The sequence below is a fragment of the Stegodyphus dumicola genome, chromosome 11, assembly GCF_044657685.1.
Source record: "Stegodyphus dumicola isolate Sdum_Otavi_A_Nest chromosome 11, ASM4465768v1".
Lineage (NCBI taxonomy): Eukaryota > Metazoa > Arthropoda > Arachnida > Araneae > Eresidae > Stegodyphus > Stegodyphus dumicola.
Genome location: NC_140778.1, coordinates 167270057 through 167289286, shown reverse-complemented (window position 1 = coordinate 167289286; position 19230 = coordinate 167270057). Strand labels below are relative to the sequence as shown.

At 49.1% G+C, this 19230-nt stretch overlaps 5 pseudogenes; all 5 read right to left on the bottom strand.

Moving 5' to 3' along the window:
* Positions 1–605: 605 nt before the first annotated feature.
* On the bottom strand, positions 606–779 carry LOC146994644 (U2 spliceosomal RNA; annotated as a pseudogene).
* A 5821-nt stretch (positions 780–6600) lies between these two features.
* LOC146994643 (U2 spliceosomal RNA) lies at positions 6601–6750 on the bottom strand (annotated as a pseudogene).
* A 1804-nt stretch (positions 6751–8554) lies between these two features.
* Positions 8555–8728, bottom strand: LOC146994642 (U2 spliceosomal RNA; annotated as a pseudogene).
* A 5823-nt stretch (positions 8729–14551) lies between these two features.
* Positions 14552–14701, bottom strand: LOC146994641 (U2 spliceosomal RNA; annotated as a pseudogene).
* Positions 14702–16608: 1907 nt separating this feature from the next.
* LOC146994640 (U2 spliceosomal RNA) lies at positions 16609–16782 on the bottom strand (annotated as a pseudogene).
* Between the last annotated feature and the right edge of the window lie 2448 nt (positions 16783–19230).

The window sequence follows — 19230 nt, the reverse complement described above, 5'->3', positions numbered from 1 at the left end:
TTAGAAATCATACAGAGACAAACAAAACATTAGGAAACAGACAGAAAAATCTTTGTTGCTGCAGTGTGCCTACAAACATTTTACACCCTTTTGAGAGTTATTTACAATAAAAAGGCTCGTGTGTTGAAAGAAGCAATGTGTATACGCGCGCTGTAGTGGGAAAGATCTGGCAAATGTGAATAGGAATTCTCTCAAACTTACATGAAATGAGACAAAAATGTTACTGCAAATGAAATTTGAGTGATATTTCGAGGCCGATCTTCCTTCAATCAGTCAGACAGAATGAGTAAGTTGTTAACAGTACGGGGAAAAAAATGTGGATTTTATGGGATTTCTGTAAATACGAATAAAACTTCGTATTTACAGAAACCAGAACTTGACACTGAAAAGAACGAGGGTTAAACCCGAGGCTCCAGAATGTTCCCATTCCGAGGAAAAGAACGAGGGGCCCGAGCAATAGCAAGTTAAAAAAAGGCAGGTCGCCGCACACTCGTACAAAGGTATGATGTTGTCAGACCTTCGGTTTTCTGAAATTTGAAGGGGCCACTTTAAAAGGACGTTTTCCTGAGGATGCAGTGTGTGAGTGAAGTTTCTGCTTTTTGGATATATTGTGGGCCGTATCCTGCAAGTAGTGCCATAGCAGGCCAACCCGTGGCGAGGGCGGAATAAATTCCTAACCACAAGCCTATTTGCAAAAATTAGTTTAATATCTTGACGTCATGTCGACGTCGTATCAGATATTAAGCTGATAAGAACAGATGTTTTTTATTGAACAATATTTTTGGCCACTTTACAGAAGAATGATATTTGCGTGGCAGAAATATCATTTTACAATTCTATTATACATTAATTTTCTATTTACAATTATTTACAGAGCGAAGCAGATATGTACAACAACTATTTTCAGAACCAAGCACTTATGTACAACATACTAGGTTTTTCTTTCTACTTACATATTTCGGGGGTTTGTACTTTGTGAACACTTAATCGGATAGTTCAGTGAGTCCATGTTAAATTTACCAGTTCTCCTGTCTGACGTCCGTGAGATGCTCCACATAGATATCCCTTGATTTACTTATTGTTTCACTTACGATGAGCTTTCGCATAAGTGATGCGTACTTCCTGCTGCAGATCCTGCTGAGAACTTTATCGTTGTTTGGATCCCATGATCCTTGTGCTCCGATTACAATTGCTTCTACGTGCACATCGTTGTATGTAGATTTCAGTGCTTCGATTAGCGGACGGTACTTGTTCATCTTCTCTCGGCGAGCAGCATCAAATGAAGACCGACGGTTGTCAAAAGCAACTGTTATGTCTAGGATGAGGCATGCGTTGTCTCTTGTTAGGATGATGTCCGGGCGTAGCGGGAGTCCTCTGACTGGCCGGTTCTCGGAGAGGAGCTGCCACCTTCCACTGGCTGCCTTTTTAATCCTCTCTACCACTGCATTGTGCCTCGCTTGGTAGAGACGGCTGTATCTCATGCAGTGGCAGAGGACATGCGGGAGGGTCTCGAGCTCAAAGTTGCATCTTCTGCAGCCACGGGAGCCATTCACATTGCGACGAACACCGTTCAGGGGGACGAGGTTTAGCCTTGCACGATGTATAAATCGCCAGTCGGCGAATCGTGTAAATGCCGCGTTCCGGAAAAAGTGAGAGCTTGCTTTGGCAGCCGCGGCGCATTCCATCGCCTTGCCCTGGTTGGGATAAGTGATGAGTTTCTCTGCGCGGGATTTCTTGATGGCATTCCGCAGGGTGCGGAATACAAGGCGTCGCTTGCCGGCTGTTATGGTGGTACCGTCATGAGAGATCTCCACAGTGTGGTCGTCAGAAATTGTCCACGTGACTTTTAGGCGACGGGCTGCGCTTCTGGCCGCGGACCAAACAGATGAAATTGGGTTGGAGGTGCTCCTGGGAAAGTCTTCGTCACATCCCGAAAGGAAAGCTGCAATCTCAGAGAAGGAAGGAACCCTTTTCAGTCGTCCACTTACAAGTCGCGTAAGGTCCTCCCAAGCGAGCTGTTGTATCCCAGGGTCCAATGAAGTGAGCAACTTGAAAGCGCTGTCAATCCTTGCTATATCTGAGCTTTCGGCAGCCAGCGGGATACCAAAGCATGCAGATTCCTTCGCGCCGTAAAGATATTCATTTGCCGCCTCGGGAGGTAGGTTGAGAGTCCTCTTTAGTAGCGGGCGCACATGTGAGTCAATCTTTGCCCAGTCGGTTTTCTTCAACCGGGCCGTCCTCATATCAAAATCCATTGATGGAAACACAAAGGATTTGAGCGCGTCAATGCGCTGCCAGGGAGCAAGTGAGGAATTCAGGATCATCTCGCATTTCTGTAGGTAAGTATTGAGTGCCTCGATGTCCGGTGGTTGGTTGAATCCAATTGGTTTCCCCAAAAATTCCTCACCTTCACCCTCACGAAGACACCTGATGGCAGTGCCGTCGATCGAGAACTGAGAGTGGCGGACACCCGTTGGGCGAGCTCCGGAGATATGTAGGGAGAAGCATTTTCTGGGGTTGATGTAGAGGCCAAGCTTTCCAACCAGGTTGTGCGTCAGATTGAGTTGAGTTTGCAGCTCCGCAGGGGAGGGCGCGAGTAGCAGTAGGTCGTCGGCATACGCCAGTATGCGGTGTAGAGGACTTTGTCCTTGGACTGCGACAAGTATCGGGTTGATGGTCAAGTTGAACAACAGCCCACTTAGGGGGCAACCCTGACGTACTCCGATGTCAATTGGAATTGGATCCGTGGGGCCTTCCTCTGTGAAGACGCGTGTGGACGCATCCGTGTACAGCTCCTGTATCAGCTCGGTGAAATGATTCCCAACTCCAGAGGCTCGAAGCGCAGCAAAAATTGCATCGTGGGGCACGGATCCGAAGGCATTGGATAGGTCCAATGACGCCAGGCAGGTGTCAGATTGGCTGGTCCGTGCTAGCTGGATTCTCTGCTGAACAACGAAGTTATTTTCAAACACCCCGTCGAAGGGTAGAAATCCCTTCTGTGACGGGGAGAGGATGCAGTTGTCGATGAGCCAAGAAGTGAACCGTCGTGCCAGGCAACCACAGAACAGCTTGGCAATCGTAACACTCAGCGAGATAGGACGCCAGTTTTTGATGTTATACGGGTCACCCCCTTTGGGTAACAGGATAGTACGAGAGTCTTTCCAAGCTGCAGGGACTTTCCTAGCTTTCAAGCAGATGTTGAAGATGGCTGCGAGTACTGTACAGTCCGGATCAACGGCCTTCCAATGGTTGTATGAGAGTCGATCGTGTCCGGGTGCCGAGTTTTCAGCTGAATAGAGTTTCCTTGCGATCTCTGCAGGAGAAAATGGAGAGAGGTCAAGTTCTCTGGGGAGAGGGGATGGTGAGGTGTACACTGAGGTGTCAACTCGGTTGTTGCATAGGGCAGCAGCAAAGTGATCTTGTATATCCTGTCTTCCAATTGGGCATCTCTGTGAATCATCCCCGCAAATCAGTCGGACCGCTCTGCGTCGGTTACGACGGTAGAGTTTCTGGAGCAACTTTGGGTCATCACGTATCTTGGCGGAATTGTTGTTGTTTCCAGTTACATCCTCGCTAGCGGGAGGAAGACGAACTGCACTCGCGGCGGCCATCAAGATCTCGTCAAGTAACGTGGAAAAGGCATCCCACTGCTCAGTGGTCATCGGGTCGGAAAACTCTTCCAGTCGTTCTACGAAGTGTTCAAGGGGGGACGTGACTTGTATTTCTACACCACCCAGTGGAGATCTCTCGGCATCATCCGATACGGCTTCTGGAACCGGTGAGTCGGGTGTAACTGTAGGACCGGTAGGTGAAGGCGAATCCGGGAAGGACGGCTCCGGGGAGTGTTCTTCAAAGGAAGGGTTGGTTCCCAGATTGTCAGTCAAAGGCGCATCAACCTGTGGGGTAGTCCTCATGTCTGTTCCTGGAGGTGCGGCATCCTCTTGATAGGGCAAGGTATTAGGGTCTGTTGCACTTGTCGATTGGTAGGCAGTGGAAGGTCCATCAGTTCTAGCATCATCTTGGCGAGATGTACGGAATCGTGCAGTCCGTGCCTGTCGTCTTGCCGAGGTGGAGGGAAGGAGAGGCGTCACTAGAGGTGGCTGGAGTAAGCGCTGCCGTTCACGTCGGTGGCGTGCTTGGTGGTTAAGGAATCCACCCCGTGTTTGGCATGAGAAGTCGCACTGGGTACATCTCCAACGATGTTGAATGCCCGATTCGACGACTACGGGCCGGTCTCTAAAGCATTGATGGGTCGAGACCTTAACGGCGATGGGCAATAGGCAGTGTGCACACCAGTTCCGAGTGCTAGCAACATCTATGCCATGTGTGTACAAGAGGTGTCTGCAGAGCGAGTGGCGGAGTTGGGTCCAGCGTTTCGAATGGAATGTCCTATGGCAGTCCCTTTCGGTGCAGTGGAGTGTGTCTTGCATCGGGAAGAGTAGATGGACAATAGAGTCACGTCGGCAGGATGTCTCTGGGCAGGACTCATGATTCTCCACATGAGTGGGCATAGGCAAAGGCTCCCTCACTGACAGGTTCTGCAATGGCCTGCTAGGACGTGGGCCAGGTGCAATTTGCTCAGTAGAAGTCGTAGCAGCATGTGAGCGTATTACATTGCTGTCTGGTGCGGGCAATTCAGTAGAGAGCAGATCAGTCCTTTCTGAGGGAGTGAGGCATAGGATGAGGACGTCCGCATCAGTCGTGTCTCCAGCGCTGGAGGTAGTATCCAAGCGTGTCTGGCAGGGTACTTGAGGTGCGACATCGGATTCACCAGGTAGGTCTTTACTAGGCGAAGTGGTCACCGGGACAGTGGCAGTTAAAGCAGGTTGAGGAGCAGCGTCTGTTGAGCCAGAGGCAGTGCAGTCCGTGTGGACGGGGCCTGGTGCAGGAGCAGCGGGCGGTGAAGAAGCGGCGTCAGTCAGTGTCTCAGGAGTTGAGGAGGTAAAGTCATCGTCTCCAGGAGAGGTGGGAGGCGGAGCCTGTCTGTGACGGAGGTGACGATGGGACCGCAGCTGTTTCTTATTCAGGCAGGAGCGACCACAATCCGGGCAGGTGACGGCAGACGCCAGTTGAGGTGTGGAAGCATTAGTCTTTGGTCCAGGTATGACGGTGGGAGTAGAATTCCTGGCCGGGAGGGTGAAGTATGGTGTCGACGGGATTGACGTCTCCGAAGGTGGCAGCAAGTTCCTTGTGTTCTCCGCAGGAAACACCTTGGATTTAGCAGGTACGTTGGACGTCAGAGACTCCGTCCCCGCGGTGGAGGTGATCACTGCGCAGAGAGGACCGGTTGAAGCAGGATGAGCAGAACTCTCTCTCATGGATGGCGAAGAAAGAGCTTCAGCGTAAGTGCGTGGGGGTGAGATCGTGAGTGTGTTCGATGAGCAGGCATGACCAGCCGCCGTCCGAGCCCGTGTATGATGACATACGGGCGAGATCAATGACCCAGGAATGCTCGCAGCTACCCTTCTGTCAGGAGGTGGGTGGAGCTGACTGTCTTTCTCCTGCACGTGCGTCCTTGTATGCCTTCTGAGGCCCCTTCTGCTCGTACACTCCAATCCGCAGACGTAGCATGCGAATGTAGACTGGGGTGTGGTGGGCGTGTCCTTGGCAGAGGAGGACGTGTGAGCAGACTTGGCGAGTGATGAACCCTCTGGTGTCCTTCGTTCACTAGGTTGACAAGTGACCACAGGTAGGAGCGGTGTGTAGCCAGAAGTCTTGGCTTGAATTCTATCCAACAGTTAGCGTAACTGTCCACCTTTGGAAAGGGGCGGTCCAGAGGGTGTAACGAAAGCTGGCACGTGTCTGGGCAAGGAGGACGACCCGGTGGGCGTGGCTTCACTAGTGGCGATACTCCCGTAGTAGTAGGTGGGCACACTCCTGGCAGACGAGCCGGCTCCGGGCAGGCAAGGCGTGGCACTAGGGACCACAGCGGCGACTCCAGGATAAGCAGTGGCACTAGAAGATGCAGGAACAGCTCTGGAACCTCCAGTGGCAATTTCGGGAGAGGCACTCGCTCCAAGGGCAGGAATAGCTCCGGCAGATCCAGCGACGACACAAGAGTTTCCATCGGAGGATCCATGGTCTGCAGCGGCGACTTGGGAAGTAGCCGGAACGGATTGGATCAATCCAGGGACAGATGCAACCGGGAAGGCTCCGGCCGTCACAGGGATGTCTTCAGAAGCTCCAGGGTAGGCAGGAATGGCCTCAGACAATCCGGGGGCCTCAGCTTCTGCATCAGGCGCACCAGGAGAGGCTCCAATAGATCCAGGGATGGCTTGGGAAGCATCAGCGGCTGATCCCGGAGCAAGAGGGACGACTCCATTGGATCCAGGGATAGCTCCAGCGGGAACGGCGGGCACTCCATGGTCAACAGCTGCTCCAGGGACTCCATGAACAGCACGGGAACAGGTTCCAATGGATCCAGCAACAGGACCTCCAGCGGGAACGGCAGGCACTCCACGGTCAACAGCTACAACAGGAACGTCTCCAGGGACTCCATGCACCGTATGGGAACCTGCTCCGGCATCCAGGACTCCAAAACTGGCTTCAGGAGGCGGTGAGCGTCTTCCAGGGCTCCGAACTCCAGGCGGTGGGCGGCCTCGGCGGTGGGCGAGGCCTAGAAACAGGAAACATCTTTAGCCACCAGTCTACCTGTAAAAACAGTAAGAAGTGACCAAAAAAGATGAAAAAGTATCGGCAACTTGACCGATTTACTACACTTTGATCTTAGCCAAAAGGCCGAGAAGCGATGCAGAATTCTCTGGCGTGATGAATTCACTTTCAATTTTTCATATTTCAAAAGTCCTGAGCATTCGTGCAGGGGGAGAAGGGGGTGCAGAAGACTCAGGTTAGCGAGTGCTGCTTGGAGGGTTTTTATGATATGTCGTTATTTCATCCTCCTCCTGTGTTACAAAAATAGAGGTGTACAAGGATGACCAATTTCTGTCTAGTCAAGTGGATCATTTTGCGGTCCTTTCTAATGTTCCCATTCTGGAGGCGTCAGTCCCCTCCTCCTTGGGCGGGGCTAGTTTTAAAAAGCCAAGGACGTCAAAAGTTCATTTCATTCAAGATTCAATTGCAAATTTTATTCTTACTACAGCAAATGAACCACAAAAAGTTAATCTGATCTCAACGCGAAATCGCTACAGTCAATAACAGCAGTAAGTAAACAACTGAATTCCGGTGTTTTCCTCCAGCTTTTATAAGCTTATGCACCATGCAACATAATATTCTCGTATTTTCTCAATTTTTTTTCAGATGGGAAAAGAGGACAATGAAATATTCATGAAAGTGTTCATTTCTCTGGAGTAGCTTCCTCCTCCGAAAAATCTCATTCTTCACTGCAGGTGAATATAAAACAAATGTAATTACAAAGGCAATAAAAATAGCAAAACCAAAAATAAATAAATAAATATTCCTGGAGTTATCGAATGCCCATGCTTGGGAAGAAATTATTTTTTGTGATTAAACAAATATTGAGACAGTAAAATTTATCAGCCAAAACTGCATTACATAATGCCAGAGTTTGATTGACACAAACTCGACATGCACAGTCCAGCACATGGTTTCCAACTCAGAGATACTCTCTCTCTCTCTTCAGTTCAAACGTTGCACTTGAAAACACAGAGTGAAATATTAGGAACTTAAAACAATTAAACAAACAGAAAAATTACAAAAAACACTTTACAAATTCATTTGTAATATGTACAATAAAACAGTACTTTTTAATTTACAATTAATGATTACTTTGTATTCTACACTTCCACACTAGTGGCGGGCAAGCCATCTCAAAACTCAGAATAAACTGCTTCCTGCATAGTGCAGCCATCTATTGGCATTTTCCCGTTTGTTAATATTAATGTGCCAACAAAATAAATGAATGAATGAATAAAAACATAAATACAACAATCCTTAACAATAATTGTAGACCATTACAATTAGCTGGCGTTTAGAAATCATACAGAGACAAACAAAACATTAGGAAACAGACAGAAAAATCTTTGTTGCTGCAGTGTGCCTACAAACATTTTACACCCTTTTGAGAGTTATTTACAATAAAAAGGCTCGTGTGTTGAAAGAAGCAATGTGTATACGCGTGCTGTAGTGGGAAAGATCTGGCAAATGTGAATAGGAATTCTCTCAAACTTACATGAAATGAGACAAAAATGTTACTGCAAATGAAATTTGAGTGATATTTCGAGGCCGATCTTCCTTCAATCAGTCAGACAGAATGAGTAAGTTGTTAACAGTACGGGGAAAAAAATGTGGATTTTATGGGATTTCTGTAAATACGAATAAAACTTCGTATTTACAGAAACCAGAACTTGACACTGAAAAGAACGAGGGTTAAACCCGAGGCTCCAGAATGTTCCCATTCCGAGGAAAAGAACGAGGGGCCCGAGCAATAGCAAGTTAAAAAAAAGGCAGGTCGCCGCACACTCGTACAAAGGTATGATGTTGTCAGACCTTCGGTTTTCTGAAATTTGAAGGGGCCATTTTAAAAGGACGTTTTCCTGAGGATGCAGTGGGTGAGTGAAGTTTCTGCTTTTTGGATATATTGTGGGCCGTATCCTGCAAGTAGTGCCATAGCAGGCCAACCCGTGGCGAGGGCGGAATAAATTCCTAACCACAAGACTATCTGCAAAAATTAGTTTAATATCTTGACGTCATGTCGACGTCGTATCAGATATTAAGCTGATAAGAACAGATGTTTTTTATTGAACAATATTTTTGGCCACTTTACAGAAGAATGATATTTGCGTGGCAGAAATATCATTTTACAATTCTATTATACATTAATTTTCTATTTACAATTATTTACAGAGCGAAGCAGATATGTACAACAACTATTTTCAGAACCAAGCACTTATGTACAACATACTAGGTTTTTCTTTCTACTTACATATTTCGGGGGTTTGTACTTTGTGAACACTTAATCGGATAGTTCAGTGAGTCCATGTTAAATTTACCAGTTCTCCTGTCTGACGTCCGTGAGATGCTCCACATAGATATCCCTTGATTTACTTATTGTTTCACTTACGATGAGCTTTCGCATAAGTGATGCGTACTTCCTGCTGCAGATCCTGCTGAGAACTTTATCGTTGTTTGGATCCCATGATCCTAGTGCTCCGATTACAATTGCTTCTACGCGCACATCGTTGTATGTAGATTTCAGTGCTTCGATTAGCGGACGGTACTTGTTCATCTTCTCTCGGCGAGCAGCATCAAATGAAGACCGACGGTTGTCAAAAGCAACTGTTATGTCTAGGATGAGGCATGCGTTGTCTCTTGTTAGGATGATGTCCGGGCGTAGCGGGAGTCCTCTGACTGGCCGGTTCTCGGAGAGGAGCTGCCACCTTCCACTGGCTGCCTTTTTAATCCTCTCTACCACTGCATTGTGCCTCGCTTGGTAGAGACGGCTGTATCTCATGCAGTGGCAGAGGACATGCGGGAGGGTCTCGAGCTCAAAGTTGCATCTTCTGCAGCCACGGGAGCCATTCACATTGCGACGAACACCGTTCAGGGGGACGAGGTTTAGCCTTGCACGATGTATAAATCGCCAGTCGGCGAATCGTGTAAATGCCCCGTTCCGGAAAAAGTGAGAGCTTGCTTTGGCAGCCGCTGCGCATTCCATCGCCTTGCCCTGGTTGGGATAAGTGATGAGTTTCTCTGCGCGGGATTTCTTGATGGCATTCCGCAGGGTGCGGAATACAAGGCGTCGCTTGCCGGCTGTTATGGTGGTACCGTCATGAGAGATCTCCACAGTGTGGTCGTCAGAAATTGTCCACGTGACTTTTAGGCGACGGGCTGCGCTTCTGGCCGCGGACCAAACTGATGAAATTGGGTTGGAGGTGCTCCTGGGAAAGTCTTCGTCACATCCCGAAAGGAAAGCTGCAATCTCAGAGAAGGAAGGAACCCTTTTCAGTCGTCCACTTACAAGTCGCGTAAGGTCCTCCCAAGCGAGCTGTTGTATCCCAGGGTCCAATGAAGTGAGCAACTTGAAAGCGCTGTCAATCCTTGCTATATCTGAGCTTTCGGCAGCCAGCGGGATACCAAAGCATGCAGATTCCTTCGCGCCGTAAAGATATTCATTTGCCGCCTCGGGAGGTAGGTTGAGAGTCCTCTTTAGTAGCGGGCGCACATGTGAGTCAATCTTTGCCCAGTCGGTTTTCTTCAACCGGGCCGTCCTCATATCAAAATCCATTGATGGAAACACAAAGGATTTGAGCGCGTCAATGCGCTGCCAGGGAGCAAGTGGCGAATTCAGGATCATCTCGCATTTCTGTAGGTAAGTATTGAGTGCCTCGATGTCCGGTGGTTGGTTGAATCCAATTGGTTTCCCCAAAAATTCCTCACCTTCACCCTCACGAAGACACCTGATGGCAGTGCCGTCGATCGAGAACTGAGAGTGGCGGACACCCGTTGGGCGAGCTCCGGAGATATGTAGGGAGAAGCATTTTCTGGGGTTGATGTAGAGGCCAAGCTTTCCAACCAGGTTGTGCGTCAGATTGAGTTGAGTTTGCAGCTCCGCAGGGGAGGGCGCGAGTAGCAGTAGGTCGTCGGCATACGCCAGTATGCGGTGTAGAGGACTTTGCCCTTGGACTGCGACAAGTATCGGGTTGATGGTCAAGTTGAACAACAGCCCACTTAGGGGGCAACCCTGACGTACTCCGATGTCAATTGGAATTGGATCCGTGGGGCCTTCCTCTGTGAAGACGCGTGTGGACGCATCCGTGTACAGCTCCTGTATCAGCTCGGTGAAATGATTCCCAACTCCAGAGGCTCGAAGCGCAGCAAAAATTGCATCGTGGGGCACGGATCCGAAGGCATTGGATAGGTCCAATGACGCCAGGCAGATGTCAGATTGGCTGGTCCGTGCTAGCTGGATTCTCTGCTGAACAACGAAGTTATTTTCAAACACCCCGTCGAAGGGTAGAAATCCCTTCTGTGACGGGGAGAGGATGCAGTTGTCGATGAGCCAAGAAGTGAACCGTCGTGCCAGGCAACCACAGAACAGCTTGGCAATCGTAACACTCAGCGAGATAGGACGCCAGTTTTTGATGTTATGCGGGTCACCCCCTTTGGGTAACAGGATAGTACGAGAGTCTTTCCAAGCTGCAGGGACTTTCCTAGCTTTCAAGCAGATGTTGAAGATGGCTGCGAGTACTGTACAGTCCGGATCAACGGCCTTCCAATGGTTGTATGAGAGTCGATCGTGTCCGGGTGCCGAGTTTTCAGCTGAATAGAGTTTCCTTGCGATCTCTGCAGGAGAAAATGGAGAGAGGTCAAGTTCTCTGGGGAGAGGGGATGGTGAGGTGTACACTGAGGTGTCAACTCGGTTGTTGCATAGGGCAGCAGCAAAGTGATCTTGTATATCCTGTCTTCCAATTGGGCATCTCTGTGAATCATCCCCGCAAATCAGTCGGACCGCTCTGCGTCGGTTACGACGGTAGAGTTTCTGGAGCAACTTTGGGTCATCACGTATCTTGGCGGAATTGTTGTTGTTTCCAGTTACATCCTCGCTAGCGGGAGGAAGACGAACTGCACTCGCGGCGGCCATCAAGATCTCGTCAAGTAACGTGGAAAAGGCATCCCACTGCTCAGTGGTCATCGGGTCGGAAAACTCTTCCAGTCGTTCTACGAAGTGTTCAAGGGGGGACGTGACTTGTATTTCTACACCACCCAGTGGAGATCTCTCGGCATCATCCGATACGGCTTCTGGAACCGGTGAGTCGGGTGTAACTGTAGGACCGGTAGGTGAAGGCGAATCCGGGAAGGACGGCTCCGGGGAGTGTTCTTCAAAGGAAGTGTTGGTTCCCAGATTGTCAGTCAAAGGCGCATCAACCTGTGGGGTAGTCCTCATGTCTGTTCCTGGAGGTGCGGCATCCTCTTGATAGGGCAAGGTATTAGGGTCTGTTGCACTTGTCGATTGGTAGGCAGTGGAAGGTCCATCAGTTCTAGCATCATCTTGGCGAGATGTACGGAATCGTGCAGTCCGTGCCTGTCGTCTTGCCGAGGTGGAGGGAAGGAGAGGCGTCACTAGAGGTGGCTGGAGTAAGCGCTGCCGTTCACGTCGGTGGCGTGCTTGGTGGTTAAGGAATCCACCCCGTGTTTGGCATGAGAAGTCGCACTGGGTACATCTCCAACGATGTTGAATGCCCGATTCGACGACTACGGGCCGGTCTCTAAAGCATTGATGGGTCGAGACCTTAACGGCGATGGGCAATAGGCAGTGTGCACACCAGTTCCGAGTGCTAGCAACATCTATGCCATGTGTGTACAAGAGGTGTCTGCAGAGCGAGTGGCGGAGTTGGGTCCAGCGTTTCGAATGGAATGTCCTATGGCAGTCCCTTTCGGTGCAGTGGAGTGTGTCTTGCATCGGGAAGAGTAGATGGACAATAGAGTCACGTCGGCAGGATGTCTCTGGGCAGGACTCATGATTCTCCACATGAGTGGGCATAGGCAAAGGCTCCCTCACTGACAGGTTCTGCAATGGCCTGCTAGGACGTGGGCCAGGTGCAATTTGCTCAGTAGAAGTCGTAGCAGCATGTGAGCGTATTACATTGCTGTCTGGTGCGGGCAATTCAGTAGAGAGCAGATCAGTCCTTTCTGAGGGAGTGAGGCATAGGATGAGGACGTCCGCATCAGTCGTGTCTCCAGCGCTGGAGGTAGTATCCAAGCGTGTCTGGCAGGGTACTTGAGGTGCGACATCGGATTCACCAGGTAGGTCTTTACTAGGCGAAGTGGTCACCGGGACAGTGGCAGTTAAAGCAGGTTGAGGAGCAGCGTCTGTTGAGCCAGAGGCAGTGCAGTCCGTGTGGACGGGGCCTGGTGCAGGAGCAGCGGGCGGTGAAGAAGCGGCGTCAGTCAGTGTCTCAGGAGTTGAGGAGGTAAAGTCATCGTCTCCAGGAGAGGTGGGAGGCGGAGCCTGTCTGTGACGGAGGTGACGATGGGACCGCAACTGTTTCTTATTCAGGCAGGAGCGACCACAATCCGGGCAGGTGACGGCAGACGCCAGTTGAGGTGTGGAAGCATTAGTCTTTGGTCCAGGTATGACGGTGGGAGTAGAATTCCTGGTCGGGAGGGTGAAGTATGGTGTCGACGGGATTGACGTCTCCGAAGGTGGCAGCAAGTTCCTTGTGTTCTCCGCAGGAAACACCTTGGATTTAGCAGGTACGTTGGACGTCAGAGACTCCGTCCCCGCGGTGGAGGTGATCACTGCGCAGAGAGGACCGGTTGAAGCAGGATGAGCAGAACTCTCTCTCATGGATGGCGAAGAAAGAGCTTCAGCGTATGTGCGTGGGGGTGAGATCGTGAGTGTGTTCGATGAGCAGGCATGACCAGCCGCCGTCCGAGCCCGTGTATGATGACATACGGGCGAGATCAATGACCCAGGAATGCTCGCAGCTACCCTTCTGTCAGGAGGTGGGTGGAGCTGACTGTCTTTCTCCTGCACGTGCGTCCTTGTATGCCTTCTGAGGCCCCTTCTGCTCGTACACTCCAATCCGCAGACGTAGCATGCGAATGTAGACTGGGGTGTGGTGGGCGTGTCCTTGGCAGAGGAGGACGTGTGAGCAGACTTGGCGAGTGATGAACCCTCTGGTGTCCTTCGTTCACTAGGTTGACAAGTGACCACAGGTAGGAGCGGTGTGCAGCCAGAAGTCTTGGCTTGAATTCTATCCAACAGTTGGCGTAAGTGTCCACCTTTGGAAAGGGGCGGTCCAGAGGGTGTAACGAAAGCTGGCACGTGTCTGGGCAAGGAGGACGACCCGGTGGGCGTGGCTTCACTAGTGGCGATACTCCCGTAGTAGTAGGTGGGCACACTCCTGGCAGACGAGCCGGCTCCGGGCAGGCAAGGCGTGGCACTAGGGACCACAGCGGCGACTCCAGGATGAGCAGTGGCACTAGAAGATGCAGGAACAGCTCTGGAACCTCCAGTGGCAATTTCGGGAGAGGCACTCGCTCCAAGGGCAGGAATAGCTCCGGCAGATCCAGCGACGACACAAGAGTTTCCATCGGAGGATCCATGGTCTGCAGCGGCGACTTGGGAAGTAGCCGGAACGGATTGGATCAATCCAGGGACAGATGCAACCGGGAAGGCTCCGGCCGTCACAGGGATGTCTTCAGAAGCTCCAGGGTAGGCAGGAATGGCCTCAGACAATCCGGGGGCCTCAGCTTCTGCATCAGGCGCACCAGGAGAGGCTCCAATAGATCCAGGGATGGCTTGGGAAGCATCAGCGGCTGATCCCGGAGCAAGAGGGACGACTCCATTGGATCCAGGGATAGCTCCAGCGGGAACGGCGGGCACTCCATGGTCAACAGCTGCTCCAGGGACTCCATGAACAGCACGGGAACAGGTTCCAATGGATCCAGCAACAGGACCTCCAGCGGGAACGGCAGGCACTCCACGGTCAACAGCTACAACAGGAACGTCTCCAGGGACTCCATGCACCGTATGGGAACCTGCTCCGGCATCCAGGACTCCAAAACTGGCTTCAGGAGGCGGTGAGCGTCTTCCAGGGCTCCGAACTCCAGGCGGTGGGCGGGGCCTCGGCGGTGGGCGAGGCCTAGAAACAGGAAACATCTTTAACCACCAGTCTACCTGTAAAAACAGTAAGAAGTGACCAAAAAAGATGAAAAAGTATCGGTAACTCGACCGATTTACTACACTTTGATCTTAGCCAAAAGGCCGAGAAGCGATGCAGAATTCTCTGGCGTGATGAATTCACTTTCAATTTTTCATATTTCAAAAGTCCTGAGCATTCGTGCAGGGGGAGAAGGGGGTGCAGAAGACTCAGGTTAGCGAGTGCTGCTTGGGGGTTTTTTATGATATGTCGTTATTTCATCCTCCTCCTGTGTTACAAAAAAAGAGGTGTACAAGGATGACCAATTTCTGTCTAGTCAAGTGGATCATTTTGCGGTCCTTTCTAATGTTCCCATTCTGGAGGCGTCAGTCCCCTCCTCCTTGGGCGGGGCTAGTTTTAAAAAGCCAAGGACGTCAAAAGTTCATTTCATTCAAGATTCAATTGCAAATTTTATTCTTACTACAGCAAATGAACCACAATGCTGAAATATCCTCACAGATATTTCTACAATATCGCAATAACTTACAGTAGTTATATTGGACGTTTTACGGAAACGTTGGCCGGAACAAAATTCAAAGTAGAAAAAGTTAATCCGATCTCAACGCGAAATCGCTACAGTCAATAACAGCAGTAAGTAAACAACTGAATTCCGGTGTTTTCCTCCAGCTTTTATAAGCTTATGCACCATGCAACATAATATTCTCGTATTTTCTCAATTTTTTTTCAGATGGGAAAAGAGGACAATGAAATATTCATGAAAGTGTTCATTTCTCTGGAGTAGCTTCCTCCTCCGAAAAATCTCATTCTTCACTGCAGGTGAATATAAAACAAATGTAATTACAAAGGCAATAAAAATAGCAAAACCAAAAATAAATAAATAAATATTCCTGGAGTTATCGAATGCCCATGCTTGGGAAGAAATTATTTTTTGTGATTAAACAAATATTGAGACAGTAAAATTTATCAGCCAAAACTGCATTACATAATGCCAGAGTTTGATTGACACAAACTCGACATGCACAGTCCAGCACATGGTTTCCAACTCAGAGATACTCTCTCTCTCTCTTCAGTTCAAACGTTGCACTTGAAAACACAGAGTGAAATATTAGGAACTTAAAACAATTAAACAAACAGAAAAATTACAAAAAACACTTTACAAATTCATTTGTAATATGTACAATAAAACAGTACTTTTTAATTTACAATTAATGATTACTTTGTATTCTACACTTCCACACTAGTGGCGGGCAAGCCATCTCAAAACTCAGAATAAACTGCTTCCTGCATAGTGCAGCCATCTATTGGCATTTTCCCGTTTGTTAATATTAATGTGCCAACAAAATAAATGAATGAATGAATAAAAACATAAATACAACAATCCTTAACAATAATTGTAGACCATTACAATTAGCTGGCGTTTAGAAATCATACAGAGACAAACAAAACATTAGGAAACAGACAGAAAAATCTTTGTTGCTGCAGTGTGCCTACAAACATTTTACACCCTTTTGAGAGTTATTTACAATAAAAAGGCTCGTGTGTTGAAAGAAGCAATGTGTATACGCGCGCTGTAGTGGGAAAGATCTGGCAAATGTGAATAGGAATTCTCTCAAACTTACATGAAATGAGACAAAAATGTTACTGCAAATGAAATTTGAGTGATATTTCGAGGCCGATCTTCCTTCAATCAGTCAGACAGAATGAGTAAGTTGTTAACAGTACGGGGAAAAAAATGTGGATTTTATGGGATTTCTGTAAATACGAATAAAACTTCGTATTTACAGAAACCAGAAATTGACACTGAAAAGAACGAGGGTTAAACCCGAGGCTCAGAATGTTCCCATTCCGAGGAAAAGAACGAGGGGCCCGAGCAATAGCAAGTTAAAAAAAAGGCAGGTCGCCGCACATTCGTACAAAGGTATGATGTTGTCAGACCTTCGGTTTTCTGAAATTTGAAGGGGCCATTTTAAAAGGACGTTTTCCTGAGGATGCAGTGGGTGAGTGAAGTTTCTGCTTTTTGGATATATTGTGGGCCGTATCCTGCAAATAGTGCCATAGTAGGCCAACCCGTGGCGAGGGCGGAATAAATTCCTAACCACAAGCCTATCTGCAAAAATTAGTTTAATATCTTGACGTCATGTCGACGTCGTATCAGATATTAAGCTGATAAGAACAGATGTTTTTTATTGAACAATATTTTTGGCCACTTTACAGAAGAATGATATTTGCGTGGCAGAAATATCATTTTACAATTCTATTATACATTAATTTTCTATTTACAATTATTTACAGAGCGAAGCAGATATGTACAACAACTATTTTCAGAACCAAGCACTTATGTACAACATACTAGGTTTTTCTTTCTACTTACATATTTCGGGGGTTTGTACTTTGTGAACACTTAATCGGATAGTTCAGTGAGTCCATGTTAAATTTACCAGTTCTCCTGTCTGACGTCCGTGAGATGCTCCACATAGATATCCCTTGATTTACTTATTGTTTCACTTACGATGAGCTTTCGCATAAGTGATGCGTACTTCCTGCTGCAGATCCTGCTGAGAACTTTATCGTTGTTTGGATCCCATGATCCTAGTGCTCCGATTACAATTGCTTCTACGCGCACATCGTTGTATGTAGATTTCAGTGCTTCGATTAGCGGACGGTACTTGTTCATCTTCTCTCGGCGAGCAGCATCAAATGAAGACCGACGGTTGTCAAAAGCAACTGTTATGTCTAGGATGAGGCATGCGTTGTCTCTTGTTAGGATGATGTCCGGGCGTAGCGGGAGTCCTCTGACTGGCCGGTTCTCGGAGAGGAGCTGCCACCTTCCACTGGCTGCCTTTTTAATCCTCTCTACCACTGCATTGTGCCTCGCTTGGTAGAGACGGCTGTATCTCATGCAGTGGCAGAGGACATGCGGGAGGGTCTCGAGCTCAAAGTTGCATCTTCTGCAGCCACGGGAGCCATTCACATTGCGACGAACACCGTTCAGGGGGACGAGGTTTAGCCTTGCACGATGTATAAATCGCCAGTCGGCGAATCGTGTAAATGCCCCGTTCCGGAAAAAGTGAGAGCTTGCTTTGGCAGCCGCTGCGCATTCCATCGCCTTGCCCTGGTTGGGATAAGTGATGAGTTTCTCTGCGCGGGATTTCTTGATGGCATTCCGCAGGGTGCGGAATACAAGGCGTCGCTTGCCGGCTGTTATGGTGGTACCGTCATGAGAGATCTCCACAGTGTGGTCGTCAGAAATTGTCCACGTGACTTTTAGGCGACGGGCTGCGCTTCTGGCCGCGGACCAAACTGATGAAATTGGGTTGGAGGTGCTCCTGGGAAAGTCTTCGTCACATCCCGAAAGGAAAGCTGCAATCTCAGAGAAGGAAGGAACCCTTTTCAGTCGTCCACTTACAAGTCGCGTAAGGTCCTCCCAAGCGAGCTGTTGTATCCCAGGGTCCAATGAAGTGAGCAACTTGAAAGCGCTGTCAATCCTTGCTATATCTGAGCTTTCGGCAGCCAGCGGGATACCAAAGCATGCAGATTCCTTCGCGCCGTAAAGATATTCATTTGCCGCCTCGGGAGGTAGGTTGAGAGTCCTCTTTAGTAGCGGGCGCACATGTGAGTCAATCTTTGCCCAGTCGGTTTTCTTCAACCGGGCCGTCCTCATATCAAAATCCATTGATGGAAACAAAGGATTTGAGCGCGTCAATGCGCTGCCAGGGAGCAAGTGGCGAATTCAGGATCATCTCGCATTTCTGTAGGTAAGTATTGAGTGCCTCGATGTCCGGTGGTTGGTTGAATCCAATTGGTTTCCCCAAAAATTCCTCACCTTCACCCTCACGAAGACACCTGATGGCAGTGCCGTCGATCGAGAACTGAGAGTGGCGGACACCCGTTGGGCGAGCTCCGGAGATATGTAGGGAGAAGCATTTTCTGGGGTTGATGTAGAGGCCAAGCTTTCCAACCAGGTTGTGCGTCAGATTGAGTTGAGTTTGCAGCTCCGCAGGGGAGGGCGCGAGTAGCAGTAGGTCGTCGGCATACGCCAGTATGCGGTGTAGAGGACTTTGCCCTTGGACTGCGACAAGTATCGGGTTGATGGTCAAGTTGAACAACAGCCCACTTAGGGGGCAACCCTGACGTACTCCGATGTCAATTGGAATTGGATCCGTGGGGCCTTCCTCTGTGAAGACGCGTGTGGACGCATCCGTGTACAGCTCCTGTATCAGCTCGGTGAAATGATTCCCAACTCCAGAGGCTCGAAGCGCAGCAAAAATTGCATCGTGGGGCACGGATCCGAAGGCATTGGATAGGTCCAATGACGCCAGGCAGATGTCAGATTGGCTGGTCCGTGCTAGCTGGATTCTCTGCTGAACAACGAAGTTATTTTCAAACACCCCGTCGAAGGGTAGAAATCCCTTCTGCGACGGGGAGAGGATGCAGTTGTCGATGAGCCAAGAAGTGAACCGTCGTGCCAGGCAACCACAGAACAGCTTGGCAATCGTAACACTCAGCGAGATAGGACGCCAGTTTTTGATGTTATGCGGGTCACCCCCTTTGGGTAACAGGATAGTACGAGAGTCTTTCCAAGCTGCAGGGACTTTCCTAGCTTTCAAGCAGATGTTGAAGATGGCTGCGAGTACTGTACAGTCCG